We start from the raw sequence: 17,702 nt of genomic DNA on the forward strand, positions 1-17,702 counted from the left end.
GCTGCCGCGCGCTGGAACAGCGCCCGAACGCACTGCCGGCGGGGCAGGACCCCAGCCAGCGCACCCCGCTGAGGCTGCAGACTCCTTCCCTTCCCGGACGCGCACACCCAGATGAGGCTGGTACTGCGCCTGTCACTCCCTGGTTGAGCCTGACACTGCGCCCCCAAAGTACCCGGCTGAGCGTGACTGCACCCCATCAACCCTCGACTGAGTCAGACTCTGAGCTCTATCACCCGTAAAGAGATTTCCACACTCCCACAAGTGTTCTGAGGGTCCAGTCACAGCCCCCACCTGGCCAGACGCGAGCACCAGGTTCTCAGCGCTGTCAGAAGAACCAGCCTGCTCTGGGACACAGGGCAGCTCTTCTGGTCCCTTGGAGCAGCCCCGGCATCCCGCTCGCAGACCGCAATAAATATACTTAGGTCTTCCCACGCCACCTGTCCACGCCACTCTGGAGGGGTGGCCGCTTGCAGAGGTGGCGCCGAAAGCCACGCCCCGGCCCACCCCAGTGCCAAAACGCCGCTCTGAGGACACCGGCACCGGCCCTGAAGCAGCCCTGCCGCCGCCACCCCGCCCCCTCGCTGGAGCTGCTCTCACAGCCCTGGCTCTGGGTGAGGGCGCGGCCCAGGCTGGATCACTCAGATCCACGAGGTCCCGAGCTAGCGACTGCGGCAGGACTGCCAAATCCGGGCCGTGGTCATCCTCGATTTAATTGGGAATCGGAAGTTTTCCCTCCAGGAAACTCTTTCAGTGAATACTGTACAGGTAGGATAGTTTAGTTTTCAGGATTGTTCATTCCTCCTCCCTCAACAAACTCAGTCGTGTAACCTTAACACACCCGGCAGTGAAGGGGAATCCCCTATTTCAAGGGTATTAGTTCAGGACTTCCTATAAGGAATTACCATTTCCAAATCTTGGCTGATGATAAGAATCCCCTGGGGGCCGGGCGCGGTGGATCAAGCCTGTGATCCCAGCACTTTGGGAGGCCGAGACAGGCGGATCACGAGGTCAGGAGATCGGGACCATCCTGGCTAACACGGTGAAACCCCGTCTCTACTAAAAAATACAAAGAACTAGCCGGGCCAGGTGGCGGGCGCCTGTAGTCCCAGCTACTCCGGAGGCTGAGGCAGGAGAATGGCGTAAACCCGGGAGGCGGAGCTTGCAGTGAGCTGAGATCCGGCCACTGCACTCCAGCCCGGGCGACAGAGCGAGACTCCGTCTCAAAAACAAACAAACAAAAAAAGAATCCCCTGGGGCACTGAGAAAAAATTGGATTGCCAGAGATCGCCCAATCTACTGAATCAGAGGTATCTAGAATATGTAGATACCTATTTGGGAAACAGAGCTAGAGTGCATCCTCTAATTAATCAAAGCCTTGGAAAAATGCCTCCAAAACAGCAACACGGGCTAGGGCTGAGATCTTACAGAAACTTCACCCAGCTGCCTTTGGGAGCCACTGTCCCTTCTGGGAGAGACAGGGAGGAAAGGTTTTTAAAATAAGGAAGATGGTTTTGAATGACAAGCTGGAAGGGACAAAAGACTGTTTTCATGGTCCAAAGTTGAAATGTTGAGGACTGTGCTTAATAAAGACAGGAACTGTGTCACCCCATTTGCTAGGCTGAAAAATGTTCCCTCCCCAAAGATAACAGATTCTAAATCCTGGAACTTGTGCATATTCCCTTATATAAACAGAAACAGGGCCTTCGCATATGTGATTGAATTAAGGGTCTTCTTGAGTTGTGGAGATTATTCTGGATGATCAAGATGGGTCCTAACTGCAGTCACATGTACTCTTATATGGGGAAGGGGGGTGGTTAGCACACACAGAGGAGGGCTGGCCACTGTGGAGGCAGAGATTGAAGTGATGCCTCCGCAAGTCGAAGAATGCCAACACAGAGGCAAGGATTCTCCCCTAGAACCTCTGAAGGGAGCAAGGTCCTGCTGACACCTTGATTTTGGCCCAGTGAAACTGAGCTCAGTCTTCTGCTTCCAGAAGTGTGAAAGAATAAACTTCAGCTGTAAGTCACACCGACTTTGGGTGATATGTTGCAGCACAGGAGGCCTGTGCTAGGCCAACTTTATATTACAAGTATCAATTTTTTGAATCCTTATTAAGTGCTAGGCACTTTGCTTGGAGTTAGGATATGTTATGGGATATGTTGTCTAATTAAATCTTCCCAATAATTATTATTTCCGTTTTAAAGATGGGACAGTAGGACTTGAAAATTTAAAGGGTCTGTCCAAGGCCACACAGTAAGAACTTCTTGGAATCAAGTCTGCATACCATTCAAATGTTAAAAATAGCAATTAGACCGGGCGCAGGGGCTCACGCCTGTAATCCCAGCACTTTGGGAGGCTGAGGCAGGCAGATCACAAGGTCAGAAGATTGAGACCATCCTGGCTAACACGGTGAAACCTCGTCTCTACTAAAAAATACAAAAAATTAGCTGGGCGTAGTGGCACACGCCTGTAACCCAGCTACTCAGGAGGCTGAGGCAGAATGGCGGGAACCCAGGAGGCGGAGCTTGCAGTGAGCCGAGATTGCTCCTTGCACTCCAGCCTGGGCGACAGAGCAAGACTCCGTCTCAAACAAACAAACAAAAAAAAGCAATTAAAAATTTATGTACATTAGTCTAATAAAATTTTTGGTTTTAAAAAGGGCTTATTTATTTCCACAATCCATATTTATTGCCCAAACCAAGGGAAATGGATGTTGATAGTGAGGTGGGCTAGTGGGGAGCAGGGGTATAGGGGATCTCTTTATATGTGCTGCTCAATTTTGTTGTGAACCTAAAACTGCTCTAAAAAATAGTCTATTAACTAAAAAAAAGGGTAGGGGGATTGAATCTCTGGGTGGCCTATCTTTGAGAATTGTGTAAATTAGATATTTATCTGGAACATAAAAAAATCAAAGGACAGGCCGGGCGCGGTGGCTCAAGCCTGTAATCCCAGCACTTTGGGAGGCCGAGGCGGGCAGATCGCCTGAGGTCAGGAGTTCAAGACCAGCCTGGCCAGCATAGTGAAACCCCACCTCTACTAATAATACAAAAATTAGCCTAGCAGGGTGGCACACGCCTGTAGTCCCAGCTACTTGGGAGGCTGAGGCAGGAGAATTGCTTGAACCTGGGAGGTGGAGGTTGAAGCGAGCCAAGACCTCACCATTGCACTCCAGCCTGGGTGACAGAGAGCCACTCCATCTAAAAAAAAAAAAAAATCAAAGGAAACTGATGTGAACAGAAGTTATGAAGGAAACCAACAAAGTAAGACACAGCCTTCTCTGATCAATGGGACTGATGTCACAGATTGAGTTCTCAGAGAAGCAGGCTCTGAGATAGTGACAGGATGTTTTCACCTGTGGGGGATGGGCAGGAAGCAGCATGGGCAAAGGGAGGAGCTGGGCTGCAGTGTACACCCAACAACCTTCATTGATCCCACTGGGGGATCTGAGACATGGCCCATTGGAATTATTGAGCCTAAATGACTGGACCATTAGATACCCTCTTGAATCAGTCATTGGATGTCATCCATCCTGGGAAGTGACATGACCTTGGTCAAGGCGACCCTGCAGCTGACGTAGTCTCCAAAAAGGCCAGCTGCTGACAGCACCCAGAGCTGGGCAGCAAGTCCTTCTTTGCAAGCAAATCTGGGCAGTGCATCTCCATGTCACTCACGGATCTTGTGTGGATCTGTGTCCCCACCCAAATTTCATGCTGAATTGTAATCCCCAGTGTTGGAGGTGGGGTCTGACCTCACCAACAGGAGGTGAGACTGGATCATGGGGGCAGATTGCTCATGTATGGTTTAGTATCATCCTCTTGGTACTGTCCACGGAATAGTGAGTGAGTTCTCGAGAGTTCTGGTCATTTAAAAGTGTGGCACCTCCCCGCTCGCTCTCTTGCTCCTGCTCTGGCCATGTAACGTGCCTGCTCCCGCTTTGCCCCCGCCCTCCCTCCCTGCATGATTGTAAGTTTCCTGAGGCCTCCTCAGAAACTGAGCAGACGCCAGCATCATGCTTTCTGTACAGGCTGCAGAACCGAGGTCAATTAAACCTCTTTTGTCAATGCGAGAACAGATTAACACACCCACTTACATGTATGTGACATACTCACCACTGTGCTACTCCTTCCAAATAAGGAGAGAAAGCCCCAGAGTGAGGGGGATGCCCACATGTTGCATTTTTTCCTGGTTGTAACTGTGCATTCACACAGGATAATACACTGACTAAGACCTGAGACTCTTTAGTCGGATCACGTGCCTTAGCTCACTAGTACAACCAAATGCTCAGCCTCTCTGAGGTGCCTCCATTTTTCATTTCAAAAGAGAGTAATAGTAGTACCTAGCCCATGCAGTTATTATAAGAATTAATTATGGCAATGCTGTAAGGGGCTTCACTGCACTTCTCATAAATGCTCAGCGCATTCTGTTATTGGTGCCTCCTGTCATCTCTTCTTTACCCTCCATGATTGGCTAAATTGTAAATTTGGGGGTACAAGGGGAGATAGGGTCTCACTATGTTACCCAGGGTGGGCTCAAACTCCTCAGTTCAAGTAATACTCCCACCTCAACTTCCTAAGTAGCAAGGGTAAATTGGAATGTTATATTAGATTACACTTGCAATGACTTTAGGTGGAGATAGGAAACGGAGTGCTCTTGGGGTCCAGGTCATAAGTGAAGGCCATGAGATAAATACAAGAAGCACTACCTAAAGGAAGCTGGAACTTTCTTTTTAATGGTGAGAAACAGCAGCCACACTCGAAACAAATGCCAGGCCTCTCCTTTCTGTACCCTGGTGGCCCTCACCACACATGTCATTGCATCTCCCTATATTAAATGTCTGTGGATGCTTAGACAACACGAGGGCTAAGGGCACTGGCCCCCCACATCCATCCATGGAAGCTGGCTGGGTGTGGGGGGGGTCAATGTCCCTAACGTGTATATATGTGTATGTGTATATACACACACACACACACACACACACACACACATACATTCACCTTCTCTGTGAAACATTCCAAGGCCAGTTGTCATGGCCTCCCCTCAGCTCTGACGGCTCCATACACACACCTGCCGCAACCCTGACCACACTGCATTGCAGTTATTTAGTGGGTTTTAACCACAGCCCTTCCCATCCTGCCTACTTCCCTGCAGCTGGTAGACTGGGCACCTGAAGATTTAGAGATTGAAGATACAGTCTTATTCAACTTCAAATCCTCGGGGCCTAACACAGCGTTTGATGAGTGATACTGCCCCGAGTGGGCAACAAAAGAGTCAGCGGAGGATAGGAGAGAGGAGGGGACCAAACACCGTGATATGGAAAGAGTCTGTGCACCTCTGTGTTCCACAGCTCCAGGTTTCTGCTTGCTTTGCACTCTCCAGCTCCAAACTAAGACAGAACCTCACTTCACCATCACCACTCTTCCCCTTTCTGTTTTCCCCCAGGCGATTAGAAATTAATTCCTTCAAACTGTTTCATTCTGTGAGGGCCAGAACAGATAGTGTTTTGTTTTTTATTTTTTATTTTATTTTATTTTATTTTTTGTTGTTGTTGTTTTTTTTTTTTCTTTATTCTAACCTCAAAACAAATTAGCCAAGAAGAGTGCAGTGGCCGGACCTCAGCTCACTGCAAGCTCCGCCTCCCAGGTTCACGCCATTCTCCTGCCTCAGCCTCCCGAGTAGCTGGGACTACAGGCGCCCGCCACCTCGCCCGGCTAGTTTTTTGTATTTTTTTAGTAGAGACGGGGGTTCACCGTGTTAGGGATGGTCTCGATCTCCTGACCTCGTGATCCACCCGTCTCGGCCTCCCAAAGTGCTGGGATTACAGGCTTGAGCCACCGTGCCCGGCCACAGATAGTGTTTTGTATTGTTTTGTTTTGTTTTGTTTTTGAGACAGGATCTTGCTCTGTCACCCAGGCTACAGTGCAGTGGCACAATCACAGCTCACTGCAGCTTCAACCTCCCAGGCTCAAGTGGTCCTCCCACCTTAGTCTCCCTAGTATCTGGGACTATGGCTTGATCCTCCTACCTCAGCCTCCCAAGTAGCTGGGGCTACAGGTGTGCACCACCACACCTGGCTAATTTTTTTTTTTTTTTTTAAGAGACAGAATTTCGCTCTTATTGCCCAGGCTGGAGTTCAATGGCATGCTCTCAACTCACTGCAACCTCTACCTCCCGGGTTCAAGTGATTCTCGTGCCTCAGCCTCCCAAATAACCTGGGATTACAGGCTCCCGCCACCATGCCCAGCTAATTTTTTGTATTTTTAGTAGAGACGGGGTTTCACCGTGTTGCCCAGGCTGGTCTCCAATGCCTGGTCTCAAGCAATCCACCTGCCTCAGCCTCTCAAAGGGTTAGGATTACAGGGGTGAGCCATCATGCCCTGCCTAGGTCATCTTTAAATCATGTTTTTCTGTTCATATTTGCTCTTTTTGCACTCAGTGTATGGATGTAGAAATGATTCTCCAGGTGACTAATGCCTCACTAGTAAGGTGTTGATACACTGTTTGCCATCCAAACCTTAATTAAAAGTCTTAGAAGAATTTTCCCCCTGTTGACCCAGTGCAATAATATTACAGAATGTTAGTGTGACCTTTCTTTGCTGTGGTAACAGCTGCATGTCTACAAAACCACCTGTGCTTTCTTTATTTGCTTCCATCTAACCAGCCTCATTCTCACACTTCATAGGCTCGCAATGAAGGCTGCATGTTTCCTGTGAAACTCTCTGGACACTTGCTTTAAATTATGATGTAAGCAATTCTGATCCAGTATAGCCAAACTGCTGATGCAGTCTTTTCAGAGAAGGGAAAAACATGTGATTATTTTATTTTAATTTCTATTAAATCTATGGGAATTAAACTTTTGTTTTTCTCATTCAAAAACATGATTTCATTTTCTGGAAAAAAGTGATGTCCCATCCTGATTCCCATCTAACATCTTCAAAATTGGCACAAATTTCACTGTTGCATAGTAAGTTATATACATTTGGTATTTTTTTGGGGGGTGGAGGGCCCTTTGTAGCCGTCTTTATATAAGTGGTTGTACTTTGCTGCTAGCACCTAGACCCAAAAACATTTCCCTAATTCTCATGTCACAATTGAGGACACTGTCTCTGAAAAGAGAAATGAGTTCCCTGAAGTCACTTAGCTAGAATGAAATTGCTTCCGTACTTATTGTAGATTAAGATTTCCTGTGTTGAGGTCAGGTATGGTGGCTCACACCTGTAATCCCAGCACTTTGGGAGGCCAAGGCCAGTGGATCACCTGAGGTCAGGAGTTCAAGATCAGCCTGGCCAACATGGTGAAACCCCATCTCTGCTAAAAATACAAAAATTTGCTGAGCGTAGTGGCACACACCTGTAACCCAGCTACTCAGGAGGCTGAGGCAGGAGAATCACTTGAACCTGGGAGGTGGACGTTACAGTGAGCCGAGATCACACCATTGCACTTCAGCCTGGGCAACAAGAGTGAAACTTTGCCTCAAAAAAAAAAAAGTTTTTCTGGGTCAAATGTGTTGGTGCATGCCTGTAGTCCCAGGCACTCAGGAGGGTGATGTGGGAGAACTGCTTGAGCTCAGAGTTCAAGGCTTCAGTGCACCATGATGGTGCCACTGTCCTCCAGACTGGGTAGAGCAAGACTGTCTAAAAAAAAAAAAAGATTTGCTCAAAGCATGTCTACAATATATGCAGTATTACCACTAATATCTTATAAATTTGCTGGATAGGGATTACATGATCTGTGTAAACTGAAGAAATACACACAAGAAATGTAGTGTGTTTTCATTATATTCACATACAGATATGTACCAGAAGAGTTTATACAGTGAATTTGTGTAAGAATTGAGAAAGCTGGTTATGAATATAGACTTTAATTTATATAATACCAACATCCTAAAATCATGCATTATCCCTGGGGTTTTATCTCTTCCTTCCTGTTCCTTCCAGACAACCAGCAAAGAAGTATAAACCTGTTCTGCCTAGAAAGACTAAGGACCCTGTGTAACCTTCAAAGGCACATAATCAGAAAGGAAAAGCAAGATTAGGAGTACCTTACTTGCATAAATATATAGCTGTCAAAATTCCCCCAAAGCATATTATATCAAAGCTCTCTAAATTTTCCATAGTTATTATTAAAAACTTACTAAAGTACAAGAAAAAATAAACAAATCCCTGCGAAGCCTCCGGGCCACCTGGATGACAAAGGAGCTCTTTAGGAAACTTGAGCTCATCATGGATTTGAAAATACACAGTTAACAACATGTCAAAAGTTATCATCAGTCCAACTTAATTCCACAAATCTTTTTTAGGTATTTCTACACTTCTCTCTAAAGAAATGAACATGAGCTGGGCACAGTGGCTCACACCTGTAATCCCAGCACTTTGGGAGGTCAACACTGAGGATCACTTGAGGCCAGGAGTTCAAGACCAACCTGGACAACAAAGCAAGACCCTGACTCTATAAAAAATTAGCCAGGTGTGGTGGTGCACACCTGTAGTCCTAGCTACTTGAGAGGCTGAGCCCAGGAGTTCAAAGTTGCAGTGAGCTGTGACAGCACCATGGCACTCCAGCCTGGGCAACAGAGCAAGACCCAGTCTCTAAAATTTTTAAAAAGTAAGGGATGAACATGAGACTATTTTGAAAGATAAACAGGATTACTGGATTATGACATATATGACAGATACGTTGATTATTTGATTGTGGTAATCATTTCAAAATGTATACAATATATCAAATCATCACATTGTATCCTTGAACACACAACTTTTGTCAATTATACCTCAATAAAGCTGGAAAAAAATTACTTGAAATAATGTAAACAAACTAACAAAAATCATCAACTACTTTTTGTTTTCAAGAATACAATGGAAAAATGCCATTCGTGACAAAAGTAGAAAAATCTGATTTTATAGTCCATTTGGATAGAAGAATTTTCTACATGATTAAATTGGGGCATTGTTTTCAGAAAACTATTGTGAAAATACACATGGTGCTTTAAAAAGAAGGGAAGGAATGTCCACCCTTTCCACTATTGTCTTAACACAGGGTCTTTTGTAGATGAGCTAAACACAGCTTAGAAAACTCAGAACTCAATTATTTATTCAACAAATAATTATTGTTGTCTTATGTAACAAACGCTGATAGATTCTGGAAGCTGAATAAGGCAGCAAAGCCCCTACACTTTAGTAGGGGTTTGTACCCCTAATAAAAGGAAACTGGCAAATAAACCAGTAACACAATAACATGGCCGGCGCAGTGGTTCACGCCTGTAATCCCAGCACTTTGGGAGGCCGAGGTGGGCGAATCACCTGAGATCAGGAGTTTGAGACCAGTGTGGCCAGCATGGTGAAACCCCATCTCTACTAAAAATAAAAAATTAGCCAGTTACGGTGGCACGTGTCTGCAGTCCCAGCTACTCAGGAGGTTGAGACAGAAGAATCGCTTTAACTCAGGAGGTGGAAGTTGCAGTGAGCCAAGAAAAAAATAAAATAAAATAACACATGATTATACGGATGGTAATAAGGGAAATAAACAAAATTATGAGTAGTAAGTGGGATAGAAGCTACACCGATGGCCTTCCATAAGTCACATTTCCCAATATTTACATTCTAGTAAGATCCTCTCCTACATTGACTCTGAACTTGGCCTTGTGACTGAAACATCAGAAGGGTGATGTAAGCACGGGCTTCAAAAGCACTTGCACAGCTGTTGGAGCAGTATTGTGAAAAAGCTTATTTACGGTGACGTGGTCAGGAAAGACATCTCCAAGAAAGTGATAGTTAAGCTAACATCTAAAGAATTTTGACCTTGAGGACAGGAATTTAAAAAGTGAGATAAGTTATGATGATGAGAAAAGAGAGACTTGGCAGGGTGCAGGCTCATCCCTGTAATCCTAGCATTCTGGTAGGCAGAGGTGGGCAGATGACTTGAGCCCACAAGTTTGAAACCAGCCTGGGCAACATGGAGAGATTTCTACAAAAAAATACAAAAAATTAGCCAGGTGTGGGGTTACATACCTGTAATCCCAGCTACTCAAGAGGCTGAGGTGGGAGGATCACCTGATCCTCCAGAGGTTGAGGCTGCAATGAGGCCATGATCGCACCACCACACTCTAGCCTGGGTGACAGAGCAAGACCCTGTCTCAAGAAAAAAGAAAAGGAAGGATCAGGGCAGGTTAAGGTTTCAGGACCAGGGAATCAAGGCTTGAAACACTGTGGATCCAGCAGATGCCAATGGCAAACTTTTTGCATAATTTCTGCTTGAGCTACCCTTATCCAGATACCACAATAAAACAAAAGAAGTTATAAAGATCCAGTAATTTTCCGGACAGACTCCTCACTTTATACAGAAACACAGAAAAATCACTTAGTGGCCGGGCGCGGTGGCTCAAGCCTGTAATCCCAGCACTTTGGGAGGCCGAGATGGGCGGATCACAAGGTCAGGAGATCGAGACCACCCTGGCTAACACAGTGAAACCCCGTCTCTACTAAAAAAATACAAAAAACTAGCCGGGCGAGGTGGCGGGCGCCTGTAGTCCCAGCTACTCGGGAGGCTGAGGCAGGAGAATGGCGTGAACCCGGGAGGCGGAGCTTGCAGTGAGCTGAGATCCGGCCACTGCACTCCAGCCTGGGCGACAGAGCGAGACTCCGTCTCAAAAAAAAGAAAAAAGAAAAAAAAAAAAGAAAAATCACTTAGTTAAAAATCAGCAACGACTTTAAGAGGTCCAGACAGCTTTCATTGTTGTGTCCTTGGAAGCCCTGGGTTGTCATGCTAAAGCCAGCTAACCTGCTGAAGAGACCACAGGGAGACAGCGTTGTGCCTTCAATTTTTCCTATACTGAGAGGCCATGTGTGGGAAAAGAGGACCAGAGACACCAGAGAGAGAAGAGCCAGCCATCTCAAGATCCCAGCTGAGTTTAGCCCCATTTGTCCCACCAATAAATGTAGCCATTTGACCGACCACTGGCAAGAACAGCAGAGGATATGCTCAGCTGAGCCCCGTGCAGATTTCAGAATATAAGCAAATAAAAGAGTGGTTATTTAAAACCACTAAGTTTGGAGTGATTTGTATGCAGCAATAAAAAATCTCAACCCGCCTTCTTCTATTTTTTGAAATGTAGTCTCGCTCTGTCACCTAGGCTGGAGTGTAGTGGCGCGATCTCAGCTCACTGAAACCTCTGCCTCCTAGGTTGAAACAAATCTCCTGTCTCAGCCTTCCAAGTAGCTGGGATTACAGGCACATGCCACCACACCCAGCTGATTTTTGTAGTTTTAGTAGAGACAGGGTTTCACCATGTTGGCCACACTGGTCTCAAACTCCTGACCTTAAGTGATTTGCCCACCTAGGCCTCCCAAAGTGTTGGGATTACAGGTGTGAGTCACTGTGCCCGGCCCCAGTCCATCTTCTTAAATGGAGGTGATTTTGTCCTCCAGAGTATATTTAGCAATGTCTAGAGTAATTTTAATTTCACACTCTGGGGGAGGGATGCTGGCATCTAGTGGGTAGAGGCAAAGCATGCTGCTAAACATCCTTCAGTGCACAGGATGAAGGGCTATCTGGTCCAAAATGTCAAGAGCCAAGGTCGAGAGACTCTGACCAAAAAAAAGATTTTGATAGGTGATTGTCAGTCTTCCACAGACGTTATACCAATGTATTTTCCCAAGAGCAATACATGACAATATATATGTTCCTATTGCCTCACCAGCAGTAAATATAACCAGGTGTACACATATACAGAAATAAATATCGACAAATATCTATCTTTGTCATAGGAAGAAGTGATATAATAATTTCAACATGTGTTTCTCCAGTAATAATTGACGGTGTCTCTTTACAAGAGTCATTTGTAGTTCCTTACCTATGACGTATCTGTTCATATTCTTTGCTCATTTTTCTGCATAGCTGTTGTTCTTTTCTCATTGGTTTGTAAAAGCTCTATATGTATTAAGAAAGTTATCAGCCGGGCATGGTGGCTCACACCTGTAATCCCAGCACTTTGGGTGGCTGAGGTGGGTGGATCACTTGAGATCAGGAGTTCGAGACCAGCCTGGCCAACATGGTGAAACCCTGTCTCTACTAAAAATACAGAAATTAGCCAGGAACTGTGGCATGTAATCCCAGCAACTCAAGAGGCTAGAGCAGGAGAATCACTTGAACCTGGGAGGTGGAGGCTGCAGTGAGCTGAGATTGCACCACTGTACTCCAGCCTGGGTGACAGAAAGATACTCCATCTCAAAAAAGAAAAGAAAAAAGAAAAAAACATTATCCCTTTGTTTATGATTTGAGTTGAAACTATGCTTTCCCTGTTTAACAGACAAATTTAGAGTGGTAAATAGCTAAACACCAAACTATACCAAGAAAACCACACTTAAGTGAAAAGATATGTTTGTAAGCTGTAACTTGAAGCAGTGTAAGAAACAAACAAATGATGTGTCAAGAAAAAAATACTAATATTCTCTGCCAGGAACTGTACATTGGGATCTAAAGAGAGCCACAACATGGGAGGCAGGAGCTACATGGACTGGGTGCTGCAAACAGGGAAGAAGGAAGCCCCGTTTGAGGCCAGATATGCAGACTGAATCTGACAGACTGAATTTCAAACTGTAGGTAATTATTTAAAATAGTAGCTGACACATACCACCAGTGAAAGATGAGACTCCAAGTTCAGACTTTAAGTTACCTATTACCTTTTGAACACTTGACTCTTCTCCCTCATTCAGCCCCTTCTAGTATAAAAATGACTTTCAACCAGTGTTCTCAAGCCATGCTATCTCAGATCCAGTTTCAGCTCTGGGAGAAGTCACTTAACCTCTCTGTACTTTCATTGTCTTCTCTGTAAAATAAGAATATTCATTATCTACCCTTACAGAGTGGTTATGCAGTAAATTAGTCAATCTGACCCATGTATAAGAATACGTAGTACACGTATGCATACAATTAAAGCTATTTAATGTCATTAATGTACACTAATGTACAGACATGTTTACTCTGTTTCAGACGAGTAACACAATATCATCTGTTGGGTATAATTATCCTCATTTCACAGATAAGAAAACAGAGTCTCAGAGAAAGTAAGACAGACCTATTTTGTTTTATCACCTTTGGATCATCTGCAGTATTAAAGAAAATTAAAGAAAATACTACTGTTACAAGGAAAGCCTGGAGAGAAAAAAAAAAATCTTAGTCACACAGGAAACTGAAAAATCATCTTCAAATATATAAAGAGCTATTGTGGGGAGCAGCAATTAACCTTTTATTTCTGTTGCTTCAGAGGGCAGAAGTGATAGCAGTAGGTGGAAGATCAATCTATGCAAAATATGCTTCAGTCTTTTGAAGAATTTGCTGTTTTCATTTTCCATTGTATCCCCAGTGTATAACTCAGTGCTTGACTCACTGAGATCTCAGCTCTCATTAGATACTCATTGAGTAAATACATGAATAAAGCAAATTATAAGAGCTATCCAAAATGAAACAGGCTGCCTCAGGAGCACTTCATCCTAGCCATGTCCAAGAAGAGGCTAAGCCAAGCATCTGATGGACGGTTTGAATAAATGCATATTAAATGCAGGAAGGGATGGTTCAAAAGGGCCTTGACAACATATAAAGTATTGTAGAAACTAACAATCATGGCCAGGCATGGTGGCTCACGCCAGTAATCCTAACACTTTGGAAGGCCGAGGCAGGTCACCCGACGTTCAAAACCAGCCTGCCTGTGCAACATGGTAAAACCCCACCTCTACAAAAAAATATAAAAATTTGCTTTGCGTGGTGGCATACGCCGGGTCCCAGTTACTCAGGAGGCTGAAGTGAGAGGATCCCTTGAGCTTGGGAAGTCGAGGCTACAGTAAGCCACCACACTCCAGCCTGGGTGACAGAGCAAGACCCTGTCTCAAAAAACAAAACAAACAGATCACAATATCTATCATTTGATAACTTATTATGTGCCAACCACTCTGAAAAGCTAGTCTCAATTGGAAAATGACTACTATCTTCCAATATTTGAAGATACTAGATTCTAAGAAGGCCAAGTTCAAATCCTGACTCAACCATCTACTCATTGTTTGACTCTGGACAAATTTCCCAAATCCTCTGTGCTTCAGTTTTGCCACATGCAAATCGATAAAATGGGAATAAGTAATTCCACAAGGTTACAAGAAGGTAGCCAAAATTCTTCCACAAGGCCCAGTATATTTTTGGCAACACATTTCCTTCTTTCCCTATAATAATTACACACTCTAAGGAGCTGTATCTGATTGTTGGAATTGACCAAAGATTAAATGTCTTGTTCTATGAGCTTGCTTCCTTGTAAAGGTAGCTTGATGAGCTTCACATCCCTGGATGTGTTTATGAAGAGATTGGGCAGGTACATGCAAATAGCAACACTTACAGAATGCTTGCTATGAGCTCGGCACTGCTGTGTATGTTTTACAGATAGGTATTCATCCTGACAATCCACACATTTTACAGATGAGGAAACTGAAAGTGACTAAGTAATTTGTGTAAGATTATACAGCCAGTAGGTGCCAGGAATTTGAACCAAGGGTCTTAGCTCTTAACCACTTCACCAACTACATATAAGCAATAGTGACAAGGACATTCCACTATTGTTGGGTGGGTGCTGGTGCCAATGATGTCCCTTCCAGCACAGAGATCCACGGGCCCATAATCTCACTACAGTGTGAACAGCTAAAGGGATTCAACTGTGACAGACTGAAAAACAAATGTAAAACAGGAGGCAAGAGATGTCCACACCTGGAGTGGCCAAAGGAGCAGAATCTTCCAAGCCTGGACAGTACCTCACTCAGCAATGGAGCTGCTCAGGCTGGGAAAAGCGCTGGCGTGAGGAGGCGGGGCAGCCAGCCAGACATGTTTCCTATAGCCAGGCCCTAGGTGTCACCAGTGTGACAGGGCCACCAGTCATCCCTCCATTCTTTTGTACTTTCATTTACACATTTCATTTCGTGACAGGAAATAACACTGTCAGCAGCACAGTTGCTCACAGCATGTGCTGCAGGGCGCTGACGCAGGGAGGGTGGAAAGGGCGGAGGTGGGACAACGGGTGTTTGTGCCAGCATGTCACACACCGTCCTGACCTGCTGCGTGCTCTTCCTTGCCCCGGGTTAAGTCTGGCAGCTGCTTACACAAGGCTCAAGTTGTTTGGAGCAGGGGAGGGAGAGGGGACCCACATCACCTATTTGCAGCTTTGCTTTTAAAAGTTAGTATCACCGATTTAGATTTGGGGTTTGGATTTTGAGGGGAACAAGAGGATTATGAGGTCCTAAGAGGACTTTTCTTCTCTTGCTCCATTCTGCCTTCGGGAGTATTTAGATGTAATATCTCGTGCTAACCTCAAGTTGAAAGCGGTAAAGTCATTCTGCTGGAGAAAATAATAAAAATAATGCTGACTTCCATGTTCATATTCAGTCTGTTTCTAGGAAAGACAAACATCGGTGGCTTTTAAATAAAACATTTTTTGACTGGGTGCAGTGGTTCATGCCTGTAATCCCAGCACTTTGGGAGGCCAAGGTGTGTGGACTACTTGAAGCCAGGAGTTCGAGACCACTGTGGCCAACATGGCAAAACCCCATCTCTACTAAAAACATAAAAAAGAAAATTAGCCAGGCATGGTGGCACATGCCTGTAATCCCGGCTACTTGGGAGGCTGAGGCACAAGAATCGCTAGAACCTGGCAGGTGGAGGTTGCAGTGAGCCGAGATCGCACCACTGCACTCCAGCCTGGGTGACAGAGCGAGACTCTGTCTCAAAAATAAACAAATAAATAAATAAACAAGTAAAATTTTTTTTATGATTAGCCCATGTTATATACAAAGACTCAGCCTTAGTCAGACTTTGTATTGACACCCTCCCCACTCTGTCACCACAGATTATTTGCTGGTCACAAGAGGAAAATAGTTAAAGGCCAGAGCAAGGAAGGGGACTGTTTCAGACCATGAGAGACTTAAAATGCCCAAGAATCAAGTGCAACATGTAGTCTTTGACTGGATCTTTATTTGAGTGGATCAATGGAAGACATATTTGGGATCAAACAAAGAAATTTCAATACGGACAAGGAATCAGATGATTTAAGGAATTATTGTTAATCTTGTTAGCTATTGTTGTAGTTCATTTTGGGTTGCTACAAAAGAATACCCAAGGCTGGGTAATTTATAAAGAAAAGAGGTTTATTTGGCTCGTGTTTCTAGAGGCTGTACAAGACGCATGGCATCGAGCATCTGCTTCTGGTGAGGACCTCAGGCAGTTTTCATTCATGGTGGAAGGTGACGGAGCAAGAGAGAGGGAAGGCAGGTGCCAGGCTGTCTTTAGAAATCATGTCTCAGAGGAACTAATAGAGGGAAAAGTTACTCATTGCCCCCATGAGGGTGGCACAAAGCCCCTTCATGAGAGATCTGCCCCCGTGATCCAAAATTGAGGATCAAATTTCAACATGAGATTTGGAGGGGACAAATATCCAAAGTATATTAGGAACGTTAATGATGTTACATAAAGAAAAATATTTTTAATCCCCATAGTTGTTTGGGAAAAAAAGAAAAAAGATTTTTTTTTAAATGTGTGTTTTTGTATGTTTATTGCAGCAGTATTTACAACAACAAAGACTTGGAACCAACCCAAATGCCCATCAACGATAGCCTGGATAAAGAAAATGTGGCACATACACACCATGGAATACTACGCAGCCATAAGAAAGAATGAGTTCATGTCCTTTGCAGGGACATGGATGAAGCTGGAAGACATCAGTCTAAGCAAACTAACGCAGGAACAGAAAGCCAAACACCTCATGCTCTCACTCAGAAGTGGAAATTGAACAATGAGAACACATGGACATGGGGAAGGAAACATCACACACTGGTGCCAGTTGGAGGTGGGGGGCAAGGGGAGGGAGAGCATTAAGACAAATACCTAATGCATGCGGGGCTTAAAACCTAGATGACGGGTTGATGGGTGCAGCAAACCACCACGGCACATGTGTACCTATGTAACAAGCCTGCACGTTCTGCACATGTCTCCCAGAACTTAAAGTATAACAACAATAACAACAACAACAAAAAAAAAGAGCTGACCACAAACTTTGACAGCACTGCTCACTAACTCAGAACTATGTGATACGAATGTTGAAGAGTACAGGCCAGTCATTTTGTACAATGTCCCTTAATTTAGGCAGAAAAACTCATAACTCTATCTATAATTCCAAGGTTCTGTCAATTCAACCTTTCTCTTTTCGAAGAATAACTAGAATTGTTTTTATAGGAATAGAGAAAAATTGAACTGTTAAGCCTTGAAAGTATACATAAAGTATATTCTCCAGGAGGAGTTTCAGACATGCTCTGCTAATAGTGAAATTTGTTAAATAAATTTACATGACAATATCAGGTTTAAGCTTGGCAAAAGACAACTGAGTTGATATTAAAACATATTACTTAAACCTGGGAAGCAGAGGTTACAGTGAGCTGAGATCACGCCACTGCACTCCAGCCTAGGTGACAGAGTAAGACTATCTCAATAAATAAATAAATAAATAAACAAACAAACAAACCACAAGAGAACAACAGTGGACTTGGCAATGGAATTATACCACTGGGATTCAAATCTGACAAAAAGGAGAATGTGTCTGAATCATTTGAGAAATACTTGCCATAGGGAGTTTTTTGCATGGATGTAGGAATGTAGGAATGGATGGATGGATATAGAGATGAATG

At 44.5% G+C, this 17,702-nt stretch overlaps 1 protein-coding gene across 1 annotated transcript in view; it reads right to left on the bottom strand.

The window, feature by feature from the left end:
- The window catches only part of TMEM2 (transmembrane protein 2), a 131,665-nt gene that overhangs the window by 85,949 nt on the left and 28,014 nt on the right, over positions 1-17,702 (bottom strand). The window lies entirely within an intron of this gene.

The sequence above is a fragment of the Colobus angolensis genome, unplaced genomic scaffold (genome assembly GCF_000951035.1).
Source record: "Colobus angolensis palliatus isolate OR3802 unplaced genomic scaffold, Cang.pa_1.0 Scaffold286, whole genome shotgun sequence".
NCBI classification, from domain to species: domain Eukaryota; kingdom Metazoa; phylum Chordata; class Mammalia; order Primates; family Cercopithecidae; genus Colobus; species Colobus angolensis.